A 14283-nucleotide genomic window follows, 5' to 3' on the forward strand; every position below is an offset into this window, starting at 1 on the left:
TCATTTCCTGCATCACGTTTGCAGGAGTCGGTGCCTTCGCGCGATTAGCATATGTAAGTGCACTGCAGTTCAAACAGTTGGTTTCCATATCAGCAGCTGCTGGGTTTAATCTCCTTTTGGGAAAGGTGCCACCGGGTGCATTGCAGCGAGCCCCAGGTTAATGTTTCAGCCGGCTTTCCGCAGAACTTCCCGCGAAGGGCCGCGGTGACGCAGTGGGGAAAAAAACTGCCCTAAAAATTGAGCAGGCAGTCTGCCGGCTGGGTTGCAGGAGGTGGCTTTCTTTTTTTTTTTTTTTTTTTTTTTTTCCCCCCCTTTCTTTCCTTAGCGGGGCTTTTAAGGAGGTTTCATTTATTTATTTATTTATTTATTTTTTTTTTTTTTTTTTTTTTTTTTTATGAACCTTGTGAGTTTACGGGCTGGGTGGCAGCGAGCCTCGCAGGAAATAGCGGTGGCTGCTCTGACCTGCACAGCGCTGGCTCGCTGGGTCCCCGCTGCCTGCCAGGGATCCCAGTGGCTCTGCCTGCTGGGGGGGGGGTCCCGGCACCCACCCCGGCTCGCTCCCTCCTGCACACCGTGGGAGCCTCGGGAACTTTGTAGCCATCAACTCAGCTTTCACCCAACCCTGCGGGGAAGACGCAAACCTTCCCCAGAGAGGTTTGTAGTTTGTGCGTTGGCCTTTCAGGCAGGCAGCGAAGCAGGTTTCTGTCCAAGGAATTGAGGGCTGAATCCTCTCGCTTTTTTAAGCGGCTGCCTTCAAAATGGTGGCTGCTTCTCACTTGAAGTTCATGGTAACAGATGGCTAGATCTCTAAGACATTAGTGAAAAGCTATAGGGTGTTTTTCACCACATGTCTTGCTAGTTTCCCTAAAAAAAAAAAAAAAAATCTGTGCGAGAGCCCTCCCAACATGACAGGCCAAATCTGACCGTCTGTTAAATTCACTTTATATAATCTCTGTATACCTTTTAAAGTGGCCTTTTAAAAAGCCAGGGCTCCTGGCTGGGGGATTCACGGGGCTCTGGGAGGGCAGGCAGCCTGCAGCCAGCCTGCCCGCTCAGAGCGGCGCTTGCTTCTCCGCAGCACCGCCGCGAGCCAGAGCCAAGAAACATCGCTTTGCAGCTCTCTGATTTTTGGGTCTAGAGAGTGGGGGAATCTGCCCAAAGTACCTTTCATATGGGCTGTGCGGGGGCCTGGGCATTCGCGTACGTATTCAGGGCATAGTAAGGGCTCATGAAATAGTGTGCACCTTCTGTGCGGCCCACCAGCGTTTTCAGACTCATTTAGCAGAGAGAACAAGCAGAAATCTCACAACTCGAGTAAGAGCATATGCTCTGGGAGACCTCGCTACATTGCATAAGCCTTCCCATTAAAGGAGCTGGCTTTGCGAGCACAGCACATGAGTCAACAGCACAGCTAGACTTGTAACGTGGGAGTCACACCTACTCTTGGCTGCAGAATTATCCAGAGAAACAGAAGGTTAATAGGAACAAAATAAAGACTAAGGAACCCTTAAAGGTTAGTTACAGGATTTGATTCAATTGGCAAGAGGGGAAAAAAAAGAAAGGAAATGGGTCAAGCCAAGGGAGAGAGAGTAGGGTAATGAAAAGCCATGTTGTCTGTCTCCTAAGGAAAGACAGTTCAGTTTAGATCAGTAAAAATGGGATCAATAAAACATTTTTTTTTTTTTCCAATTAGCTAGTTCTGGAGAGGGTCATTATTGATTACAGAAAGAAAAAGTCACTTGACTAATGAGAAAGAGAGTGGAGCGAGCTCCAGGATGCTCAAGAAATATTAACACTGCATGAAAGCAGTTCTGCAAGACGGGGACCGACTCCCCAAAGCACGTAAATACAGGCAAAGCAAGCACCCGACCCGGACTATCAGTAGCAACAGCACATTCCTTGGCTTGGCTTCTGCCTTTATAGATCCTTGTTTTACATTAGGGCATTTTAGAAATTAAAACCCACCAAGGAGCCCGTCTGCCTGGGATGGTTAAGGGCCCCTAAGGACCTGGGGCCGACTGGTCTGCTGGAGTTTGCAGAGAAGCCAGTCGTGGCTCTCCTTAGCTGATCTGATCCAAATCTTGCTGCAGCCAGTGGAAAGAAAAGCTCCGAGTGGGCTTTGGGTCAGGATCAGGAAACAGGGATATCCTGAATAGATGAATCCACTTTATAAAGACGTTCCATTGGGCAAAACTTATCCTGATACTGAATCCTTATTGTCGGCTGGAGCCAGTTTCCATATAAATTATTTGGGGGCATTGCATTTGTATTTTGTTTCAAGAATGCAGTGGCCTTGCGAGAAGAAAAAGAAAATACAGAAAGTCATGTTTAGTTTCCAGGGTGTTATCTTTGTTTTTTCCCCTAAGAAACAAGACTTCACACGGCCAAATCTGGTATTGCTCACGGTGCGGGCTCGCCTGCCTGAGGTTTACCTTAGTCCTAAATCTGTGCTGTAAAAATCGGGGATTACCAAGATGGGAGTGAAAAAAAACCTTGATAGCTCAAGAGCTTCTGATCAGAGTTTATAGAAGAGCCCCACACAAGGCTGCCCTGGAATTGCTTTTGTTATTACATTGGTTTCTTGGCTCTCCTCCATGTATACCAAGGTCTAAGTGGAACATGTCCGTGGGGGAGGTGTTGGGCAACAGAAGTGATGTTTCATCCCTCGCTCTCAGTGCTCTTGCAGAGGGAAAGATCATCTTGTGATCAAGGCACAAGACCAGGAGTCAGACGATCTGGGTTATTGCAAAGTTTGATTTGCCAATATTAGTTAACAGTTCCGACACCTCCGAAAGCAGAGGCGCTCGGGGAAGGTGCAGGTTGCCCGCTGTCACAGACACAGCATATTTGGGGGGTTCTTGTGCTGTTCTTGTTGCACGAATAACTGCTCAACGGATTTAGCAAAACAATTTACCAGTGATTAACTCCGCTGTGATGGAGCCAAGGATTATTTAGTGGCCTTAGCCTGAGGTTTTTGAAAATGGCTTTCAGGATTGATTTGTAAGGGGTAACAGAGGGAGGGAGATGGAGCAGGTCTGAACGGCTGGTCTCCACGTGCACCCCAGGCGAGAGGGCACTCGCACAGAACCCTTGCCTCGCTGTAAAAACCCTGCACTCGAGGTGATGAAAACCATCTCTCCCTTCTGAAGGCGGCCCGATCGTCTTTCCTAACGCAGAGATCCCGCGGCACGGCATCCGTCCCGCTGTAGGTGTGCACGGGGAGCCACGCCGCTGGGCGCGCGTGGCGTGTGCGGGGGCCGCGCCGCGCGGGAGGGACCACGGAGCATCTGCCTCCCGGTGAGGCGCGTTTGGGCACGAGTCTCACCCCGTCCCTTCCCGTTCTGGGGCTTTCCCCGACTCCATCCCCAGCGGGGAAGTGGACAGCACATCTGAGCAAGCTTCTCCTCTGACGTACGGGGCCGTGGGGCGGGAGAAAGGCTGCCTGAGGTCCTTACGTAGTCACCGGGGAGTAATAGGACTTCTGCAGGGGAGGTCAAATGCCTCTCTTCCCCGTGCAGACCAGAGCGAGGGGACCCCAGCTTACGCATTTGGGTGCAGAGCCTGAAGGGCCGGGGCTCCCCCTGAAGAGCTGAGCCCAGCGTCTGTGCATGCTGCCGATCACGGACTCTTCTGCTGCATCGTCTGGCAGCGAGCCGTAGCAGTCTTCAAGTGCTCGAGCTCGATCCCTGCCTTTCCACCAGCATCTGTGATGGGTCCTGGCACAGGAGACTGCTCAGTTTTTCCCTAAATCTGGCTGAACCGTCTCCCAGGAAATGGGAGTCAGCTTGCTCGCTATCCTGCTTGCATCAGACCCAGAGTGGCAGGTGGGAAGTCAAAGTCCCTCTTTAGCTGAAGAAACGTAGAGGAGCTTTCATCCCCAAAATGTACGGGTTTTGAAAATTTCATGGGGAAGAAAGAGGAGGTTTCCTTATAGGGAGGTAAAAAAAGAAAGGATAGAATTCAGTAAACCAAACCGGCTCCTCCGTGCCCTTTCCAGGCGCAGACTTGAGGAGCTGGAAGAAGACAGACAGGCGGGAGAAATCCCAGCTGAAAAGGTCCCGTGTGGCTTTCCAAGGTGGCGAGAGCCTGCGCGGTGGTCCCTGCCCCGCACAGGGCTGCGCCGTGCCACAGGCGGTGCTGGGGCTGCAGGCACCCTCCCCGCACTGCCTGGCTCCAAACCAGCTTCTGATTTTTTTTTTTTTTTTTTTTTTTTTTTTTTTTTTTTATTCTTATTATTTCAGCCCCATGATTTTGTTTTCACCGTTCCTAATTCTTTGCCTTGGGGAAGGGAGGCAGGGAACAGCACCGGATTTGTACTGCTGTGGTTTTCTGGGTGTCATGGGCCATAATCTGGCATTTAAGTGACAAGGCATTGCCATCCAGGCTGCAGAAATCAGATTTTGTGATAAATGGTGGGTAGTGCAGTTCTCCTAACGAAGCTGTGTTTTCAGCGTAACTAGTAGTTTCACTTCTATTCATTTCACTGTTTCACTTCTTCCCTTCTCTTTTCCCAAGCAGTGAAAATCAATCAATCGTCCATCTAACAGCAGAAATTGTGGCATTATATTCACTTTAGGGCAGCTGCTAAGACATCTTGGTGGCGTACAAGAATGTACTTGGCCAGTGACAGGTAGAGATTAAATCCTGCATCATGCTGAGTTTCCAGAATTTAAGGGATTATGTTATTTCTAGGTACTTTTAATGGCACTGAGAGATAGAGTTTTAAACTTACACGGTGTTTTTCATACTAAAAAGTCCCAGAGTGCTTTACTGGCAGAATTTGATACAGAAACCATCCATAGAGATAAAAATTACAATTAAGTGATAGCACTGTCAATAAAAGTAAAGAAAAACCTTACATTCTGCATGCTGGGGTACCTAAACAGATGCACATATAGATCTACCCACGTCACGCGCCTCGTGAGAGACGCAAGGATGAGCGTTTCTTTCTGAATTTCATCCGAAAGCAAGCTCACAAGGGCCTCTGCGTGCCCGGCGGACCCGTTGCTGACCTCCCCCTGTGCCAGCCTGCGCCGCTTCCCCATCTCACTTCCCCCCGTGGGACACGGGTGCTGGTGGTTCCCCCGCGGCCGGGCCGACCTGGAAGTGTCCCCTCCTCTGAGTCACTGTTCCCCTCCCCAGCTGCCCTCGGTACGTGGCTGGTATCAGGCTCTGGGGGTTTTCCATGTCTTGCAATTGGAAAAAAAAAAAAAAAAAAAAGAAAAACAAAAACCAAAACCGAGATAGGACGGTGGTGTTGGCGAGGGGTGGTGGGTCGCGAGCGTCCCGCCGGTGATGCGGCCGTGCTCGCGCCAGCGCTGGTGGCATCACTGCAGCCGCGTGGCAGCGCCGGCCGGAGGACACAGTGCACAGGGAAAGTTGTGTGTGAGCAAAAGGGGCCCCTCGAGCCAGCTGAGAAAAGTACCGCAAGTGGCTGGTTGTCCTGGGGTGGAGTGGGGAGGGCGTCAGGTCTTCCTCTGGCCGCCTGCGTCTTGTCCTTAGGCGGGAGCCTGCGCTGGAGGCAGGAGTTGATTCTTGACACGGCGATGCCGTGTGCCTGCACGCCCTCCTGACCGGGGATGAAGGCTGTCCCTTCCACCGTGCGAGCTGAGCACCGGCCTGGTGTGGATCACCGTCTGTCTGTCTGTCCGGAGGGCCTGCCCGCGCACCCACCCCTTCACAAAACCCCACAAAAGCGGCTTCTCCTGCCTCGGAGCCCGCGAGCGTCAGCGTCCAGGCCCTGAGGAGAGCGCAGCTGGCTTCGGGTGAGCAACATCACACGTCTCGAAGCGGTCCCCGTTGTTGCCCCAACTTTAATACGTGCTCTTTAAAGAGTTTGAGCGAGTCCTGGGTGAGGCTGCAGCTGTAGCACACCACAGCTCGTCTCCTGAAACTTTCTTCACCACTTTTCCCAGGAACGTGTAGAATGGAAACAGAAGCTCCTGCCAGGGAATTTCCACCCCAAATCGGTAATGTTTGAGTAGTGGGAATGAGATGCCAGAAGAGTAGGTTTGGGTTTTTTTAAAGAAAAAAATTTCTTTTTTTTTCTGGCAAGTTGGCTGTGTGGATGTGGGTAGTGGGTGTGGTGACCCCGGCACTGCACAAACTCATACTCATAAACGTTGCTGAGTGATGAATAAAATGAGAGCCGTGGCTGGCTGGAGGAGAGGCGAAAGCACCACTGAAGCAAACGCAGAAATGTGCTTCAAAATTGTTTTATGGTTAAAGGAGGTTTCAGAGTTTTCTTTGCAAACAGAAACAGAATTTATTTGTGTTTAAAAAACCCATAAGAAAACCAAAACGAAAGATCTCCCACTAACTTTCTGAGGAAGTTACTTTCTGATGAAAATAGTTTGGTATCCAAAATACACAAGGATAAGCAGCTCGGAGGAGGTCATGGCAGTCAGTTGAACTGGTCCTGTTACTCAGCACTCTGACACGCTCCGAGAGGGGTTTTGCTGGAAATCTGGAGGAGGTTGCACGATGGAAGATCGGGCTAAATAAAGGTCTTCCACCTCCATAATTCCGGCAGCTGAATTTCAGCACAGTATCTAGTCACAACGTGACATGGCTTCTCATATTGAAAAGCTAACCTCAAACCTCGCTAATTTTGGTGACGCTGAGTTGCAGCCAAAATGATTAATGGAGCAATCTCTGCTAAGGTGGGTTGTTCCTGAGGTCGCCTGGTTTGTATTTCCCCCCTACCTATCTGTGAAGATTATCTGAAACGAGTCCTCGTTTTGGTTAGCTGACAGTGATAAAATCCATTTTTGAAAAATCTGTTTTCAGGAAGTGCCTTTTGCTGTGCGTTAGCACCGAGAGGGCTGAAGTCTGGACGGTGGCAAAGCCACAGCATCAGACTGGCCAGCCCAGCACCGTGTTTTCCAGTGAAACTGGGGTTGCCAGAGGCGTTGAGCCGGTCGTGTCATGCTCTGGGCATCCTGACAGCTCCTCACTGCTGGCTGGGAACAATACCAGCGTTCCCAAAGGATGGCTAGCAAAAATCAGTGTATTTTAGCATTTCCGATGGGTTTTTAAAGAGTAGCCAAAATTGACGGGCGTCAGCCAGCTGCTTATGCCATGGGATGTTTTATTTCCGTCTGCAGTCCCTGATTCCCTGCTGCCTCGGTGCGTTTATCGGTGGGAACAGGCCCAGATGCCCCCGGAGGGGCTTCCCCTCCCCGAGCGCTGCAGAGCTCGCCTGGTGCTCCCGACTAGCAAAGGGGCTGGGAAGGGGTTAATGAGGGCAGGAGCTGGTAACAGGGCTGGTCCCTGGAAGGGGATGCCACTTGGGGGGGAAGAGGAAAGTCCCTCTGGGGCATAGGAGAGATTTGGAGGGTTGTTACTCTAATCAGAAGAGATTAGGAGAGCGGGGCAGGCAGGCGAGGGCTGACCTCCCGGCTCAGGTTTTCAAAGGGAGTTGCTTTTAAGGAGGACTTCCTCTGGGAAAAAAAGAGACGTGGAAGCGATCCAAACCCTCTGCTGAGAAAGAGGGCGAGGCCAGACAGGACTGATTTGGGACTTTATTTGGGTGTGCTTGGAATTGCCCGGGCCCAGGGAAGCACCGGGAGCCGGGGGCTGAAGATAACCTGTGGGCAGAGGGTGCTGGCTGGAGCCGGGCCCCGGGCTGCCGCCGGGAGGGTGGATCACCCCTCCACACCTGCAGAAAGCTCCTTGCTGGCTGGAGTCGCAGCGATCTTTGCTGAACTGTGCTTTTTTTTTTTTTTTTTTTTTTTTTTTTGGATGTAAATAGGAAATGACTTCTGCAGCTGAGTCTTTGTGGGCACAGGGCTATAAAAGGCACTGCCATTTTACATACCACATTTTAGCTCGAGAGAGAGGAAGGAGGCTTTGCTGTTACAGTCACATAGTTAACAAGCAAATATATGTGGCTCCATAGGGCTTGAATAACTTCGGGAAGCAAAGTAGTTGTGAGGGCTGAGTCCTTTGCCTGCTCTAAATGACTGAAAATAATTGGGTTTATCCCACTTAGGAAGTCACAGAACCCAAATGTTTCCGTATAACATACCTGCCTCCGACTCCTTCTTTGTAGCTGGTAAGGAATGTGTCGCAGCCGTCTGCTGGGCGCACTGGTCGCCCCTGGGCCTGGCCTTCACCCCCTTTCCCCCCAGATTTCTACGTGTGCCCGCTTGCCCAGCTTGCTCCGGCTGGGGGAAGACTTGGAAAGCCTGAAACCTGCAGCCTCTTGCTGCGGGCAGGAGCAAGGAGAAAAAGAGATTGCAGCCTGGGCTCCGCGGGGGCCCCGGAGGGATGGACGTAAGGGGCTTTTCTGGCTTCGACAGCGACGGACCCCAACTGGTGGGCTGGCTCGCGGCGGCCACCAGTAAAAGCCAAGGGGGCCCATTTCCATGACAGCGTATCATACGGGTGTGATTCAGCCGCTTTCTAGAAATGCCAAGATCTAAAAGAAGTAAAGAAGGAAGTTTTCCTTCTCTGTCTCATTCTACATTAAGAAATAAGGCAACTTGGGTTCTCCCGTCAGGGAAAAGGGAAATTTGGCACAAAAAAGCCCCTCCCTACCTCTACACATCCCTGTGCCACATGTCCCCGCTTCACTATTCGCTTGTTTTGACATAAAGTACTTCCCCCAAAGAGTTAGTCACAATGTTGGCTTCAACCAGCCACCTCTTAACCTTCCTCAAAACAGTTGGAAATGGGCGGCGTTAGTAACGTGTGATGGCAATGGGTAGGGGTAGGTGGACTGAGCGTTTGTGGGAGGCTCTGCACTGAGTTTTGGGAGCCCAAGTTTTTGGAGCTGGCGCGGGCTGCGGTAAGGGGGTCCCAAAGGACCTGCCAGCAGATCAGAGGGTCTTTGCTGGGTCCCTTGAGTAAGACAGACCGTGAGGATGGAAAAGCAGGACGCCTGATAGCAGCACCGTGGGGATGCTGATGGGAGTTTTGTCAAGGGAAGGCTGAGAAGCCAGAGTGATGACTGTGGTGTAAAGTTGACTAATGCACGTTGACGGGCGTCAGATTCAAACTAGCTGCCTAAAATCCCGTTTTCGAGCAGTAACTGCTTGATCAAGCCGTTCAGCACCAAGGGGAAGAAAAAAGCCCAAGCGGTGTGTTGGATCAGATACAGATTTCCGAGAGTTCCTGGGAAGGAAGGGGCAAGGGATGTTTGGGTTAGACAGAGCTGCAAAATTATATTCCAGGCCTGTAGCAGCTGCACACACAAGCAAGCTTGCAGACGCTGTGGGATCCAGAATGAAATGAGCCCTGCCATCCCCGTGCTTCCTCAAGTAATTATTACATGCGTTGCACCCTAATGAGAACCTGCTCCATTTTCTCATCCCTCCACTCTGCTGCTCTTTCCTCATGCTGCTGCTTCGGAGCTCTTCTTTGGAAAAACCATCTGGCAAAGGGCTGATATTTTATTTAAAAAAAAAAAAAAAAAAAAAAAAAAAAAGAGTAATCTTTGGAAATTAGTAGTTTTGCTGTGCGTTATTATGCTTACGATCCTCTAATTTGTTAATAAGTCTCTAATCATAGCCATGCAGAATGAGAAGGAGAGCCAGCCAGGAAAGGTGCCCCTCGGGTTTTCCCAGTACGGCAGCCACAGCCCATCGATTCCACGACTGGTCCCCAGGCAGGGCGGGGAGGAGATGGCCCTTCCAGCAGCGGCGGCGAGGACCTGCGTGAGACCCAGCGCTGACAGGAATACGAAATCAGCAATTCCCAGCGCCGACGTCAGACCGAAGGAATGTGACCACGTCCCGGTAATGTAAAGCCGTTCTCGAAACGGAGTCAAACATCGATCACTGGTGCGAAACCCCTGAAACAAGAGACGTCGCCACGGGCAGCTCAGGGGAGTCGCTGCGTGACGGAGCCGTTCTGGACAGCAGGGCAATGCGGGCCACGGATTTTAATGCATCGTCATCCTGGTTCAGGTTTTCTCAGTGTAGCATAGGAAGGAGGACGGTCCGAGGGGCTCCTGGCCCGGTGGTCAGATAGGTGGTAAAACCGTGTTTTACAGATGTAAAGGGTGTCAGGGTGTTTCAGCTGGCCGGCCCCTTCCACCAGCTGTAGTAGGTAGAAAATGTACGACGTTAAGATTTAAAAAAATGCTCGGAAGGGGGAGGGAAAAAACAAAACAAAACAAAACAACAAAACAACAAAATAAATAAAGCACAGGGATGGGACGGGGTGGCAGACCCTCTCTCCAGCCTCTGTGACAGCAGCCTTGGACACCCAGCGCGGCGCCGGAGCTGCCGAGGAGCGGCGGGTGCAGGAGCCCGGCGGTGAGGCCGAGCCTGCGGTGGTTGTGGTGGCGGAGGAGCCCGGTGTCAGCGCTGGGAAAAGGTGGGTTTCCTCCAGAGCAGGAGCTGCTGGCTGTGCCCCCGGGAGGGGGGGCAGCTCACGGCCGGACACGGGTGCAGGTGGGGGGGTGTCTGTGTCCTCGGGGGAGGACGCGGCCCCGGCCCGGGGAGTTGGTGTGGTCATGTCTGTTCTGGGTGGTTTTGGCATAACGCAGGGCTCTGCAAAAGCTGGTTTCTCTTAGCCTAAGCTAAACCCTGCAACGTCTCTTCTGCACTAGTATGAGCACAGAAAGAGGCGGGAAAAGGGAAAACCTTTTGAGAAATATGTCTATAAATAGCAATTTAGCTTGACAACTCCATCCCTCCCCAAAAGAGTCAGGAGAAAGCCACAAATACCCTCCCTTTGCTAGGGATACTTTCTGCTCAGGAGCATTTTGCAAGGCTGCCTCTTGCACGGAGGAGTTACCAAGACGCAGAGGAAGGTGGGGTCTGGGTGCGAGGCCCTTCCAGCTCCTAATTACAACCTGCTGCTGTCGGGGCTTCTGCCCAGCCCGCTCCCGGAACGGGATTTTTTCCACTTCCAACAGCGCGAAGAGGCGAATCAGTGCAAATATGCAGCTTGCTGAGTGTAACGTGTGGTGCCGAGCCACACCTTTAAAAAAAAAAAAAAAAAAAAGGGAGGTCTTCCAGATTATTAGATTTGAAAGATCACAGGAGTTATTTGGGTTTTGCATGGCCTGGCTTCCCAGGCAGGAGGGCCACCCGTCTGCTGGGGCTGGTGGCCAGTCAGGCAACTGGTCATTCCCACCCCTCTGCACCCATTTAAAGGTCGGTATCTTTACACCACGCCACCCACCCAGAGTGCAAGGTGGTGGCAACAGATACCTTGCTCTCAGCAGAGCTGAGCCCCGAGTAAACCCCTGGTAAGCACTGTGGAAAGGAGACCGGAGTAGATCTGCCTTAGGTTAGAACTGGGTTACGCTCTCAAAACCACCGCAGACTCGGTCCCAGTGTAGGAGGGGTGGACGGGAGAGGTTCCTCGTGAGGGGGATAGGGAAAGCCAAAACATGAGCCCCGACGGGCAAACTGGGGTCCGGGATGTCTTTACTCAGCACCGCAGCTGGCTCAGAGATCCCGGGGAAAGCTCCAAGCCTCGAGAAGCGAGGGACTGGAAATGCAGAGTAGGGTGAGATGAAAATGAGACAAAGTCATCACTTCCCAAAACCTTCACAGTGAAGGAAACACCTCCCACTGTCTGGAGGATCCATGGGAATATTATAATATTTGTTCCAAAAACATGACTGGGTGGATACAGAATTACTGACGCAGACACAAGCAGCTAATTGAATTCATACGTAGAAGCCCTGGACACCATATGGCCTCAATAAAACGTGGGTCCGTAGCTGTTTCTTAGCAGATGGTTATTCATTTTCATAATCTTAAATCAAAAGATCATTTTTATATCTGGAGATCAAAGGCGCTTAATGTCTCCCTGGTCAAGGTTTATAAAACGAAACCTCTGTCCTCTGCCTTGGCGATACGTGCGAGGCAGATGGGGGTTTTCCCCTGAAACCTTTGCAGAGGCTCCGGGCAACCACATCTGGGCAGCAGCTGCAGATGTTCGCAGCTCCGCGACTTTATTTTCATTATACGGACGTGCAGTTTATGAAAGCAGAAGGGACGGTTGCGTTGGGCTTGTGTGGCCATTTCTATTTCCCCTGATTATTGGGCTCTATCCCACGCGGAGGTTTTGCGAGGCAATTATTCTTTTTTTTTTCCCCTTAGACAGACGAACGCTCAGAGCACCGCCTGACCCCTCGGGTCCCATCCTCAGCCCCGCAGCGGGGCCGGCGCCGTACGTACTCCGGCATTCCCGTGGGAGATGAACCCGTGGAGGCACAAGACGAGTCTCGGACTCCTCTTCAGCCGGCGCGCGCGAGGGTGGGCGAGCGCTCGCCTCCGAGGCTGCACGTCAGCGCCGCTCCGCCGGCAGCCAGCGCCGGGGAGGAGGAGTGGGGGCGAGATGCCTTTCTGCGGAAAGTGCTTCCGACGCCCACCCCGAAAAACCTCTGGGATTGACGTGATCTTTGCCACCTCAGAGTGAAAGGTGTGCGGTTGCTCGGGGCGCCGCAGGTACAGGTGGCACCGACCCCAGTCCTGGTAACAAACCTCGCCTGCACCGCGGCTACCTGCCGGCTGGCGCGCGGCTCTCCCCGGCGCGAAGGGGTAACCGAAACGCGCCGCCTCGCCTGCGAGCCCACGCCGCCGGGGGGGCTCTTTGCATTTCAAACGGCGAGGCGAGCGGTTCATATTCGCGCCACGATCAGCAGGCATCTCCGAGGGCGAGCGCTGCCCTGCCACCGCGCGGGTTCTGCCTGCCAGCCTCGCCGCCTCGGCTGCAATATGGAAATGATCCTCCCCAGCAGACAGCAGAGTCCCACCTCGGTTCCCATTCACCTGGAGATGAAAGTGCTCTGGGTGCCCGTGTAGGCGGGGCAAAACTATTTAAAAACCTCATTAGAGAAAGTATTTGGGGAAGACAGCAACACCCTCAGTTGTGGTTTGCTCCAGGACTTCTCAGCCAGATCGCTTCTGATACAGAGGGAAGGGCACTGTGAGAGACATTCCTCTCAACTCGTACTTCTCGTAGGGATGCCTGGGGTGCACTTTGCCCTTTGCTCTGTCCCGGTGGGCTGTATTTTCCACGTAAACATGAGCACGTTCCCCTCCAGGTGCTGTTTAGGTGAGGAGCCCGACTGCAGCGTGGCATCGGGGTCCTGTTCCGCGCCGGAGGAACGCAGTCGGCAAAACTGTGTGTCGCCTCGGTTAGGCGCAAATCCGCTGGGAATATTTCCCATTCCGTTTCATTCCCGATTGTGCTTATTTCAGCTGAATTTGCAGCAGGAGTAATGCCCAAGCCACATCTGGCTCGTGATGCACGTGGGATCAGACCGGGAGTTTGGGAGGAGGTGGATCTGGATTCAGAGGTTTGGCTTCTTATTTAGAAAATGACTGGTTACATTCTCCCACGGCTGCTCCAGACTACCCCAGAGCTTAATGATATTCATGTCCAAGTGTTTTTTAAGTCTGCATGACTAGGAAACAATCTCATGTGTATGGTTTGTCTAGCCTGTTACTAAGAAGCCCGTGCACCTGCATTTCCCCTACCGCCTGCGTTTGCTTTGCGTCCCATTTATTCGAGGGGGTCAAAAGTTTGGTAATTCCTAGTGAATCGGGGTGCCAATAATCCCTTTTTTCTCTCCCAGCTGGGCTCCCCCACGGCCCCTCCTGAGCCCCAGCCGAGCTGCTGTGCTCTTCACCTCCGCCACCAGCCCTACCGCCGCCGCGAGTGGTATTGACAGCTTGAACCAAGTCGTGTCCCCCCCCCCCCAAAAAAACTGATCAGCCGGCGCCTGGCGTGAGCCTGCAGATCACACAGACCTTGTCCAACGGGCTCGAGGTTCAGAGGTCAAGGTTTAACTCATCTGTGTCCTGACGTGAACTGCAGGAGGAACATCCCCCCTGGTCTCTTCTTCTGCCTGTTGCGGCTTTATTTTATTATTATTTTTAGGAGGGGTGTGTGTGTGTGTGTGTGTGTAATTTTTTTAATCCAGTTGAGAGAACTTTTTATGTTAATATTTGACTCAGGTGTGATGTCGTTTGGCTCTGTAGCCGTTACCTACATCCCCCAGAAAGAATAAAATCTCCCCAGACTACGAGCCCCGGTGGTATTGATTCCTACGGGGATGCCAGCGAAAAATAAGTAACTCTGTGGTATTTTCTAAGCCGTAGATCTAAAGGCACCCTACTTGCTTTGCTTTGCATACTGGCAGAGCACCATCCTTTCTGCTTTTCAGATATGAAAGCCGAAGCAGAGACATCTGATGAGGCTTCATCGCTGACTCACTGTTTGATGTTGGGCAGGAGGAGGAATGTGATCAGATCCCATTGTGCAAAGCCTCCACCAGACAGCTCTGTCACTCGGGAGGAGAAGCAGCTCCTG

General features: G+C 52.1%; 1 long non-coding RNA gene across 1 annotated transcript; it reads left to right on the forward strand.

Annotated features, from left to right (window-relative positions):
- Nucleotides 1-8769: 8769 nt before the first annotated feature.
- Nucleotides 8770-13994, forward strand: LOC122154042. The gene is made up of 2 exons (XR_006165973.1): nt 8770-10323; nt 12066-13994. It is a non-coding gene; the product is annotated as an uncharacterized LOC122154042 (long non-coding RNA).
- The last annotated feature ends 289 nt before the right edge of the window (nt 13995-14283 follow it).

Source organism: Tyto alba, unplaced genomic scaffold, assembly GCF_018691265.1.
Source record: "Tyto alba isolate M040663 unplaced genomic scaffold, T.alba_DEE_v4.0 Super-Scaffold_3, whole genome shotgun sequence".
Classification (NCBI taxonomy): domain Eukaryota; kingdom Metazoa; phylum Chordata; class Aves; order Strigiformes; family Tytonidae; genus Tyto; species Tyto alba.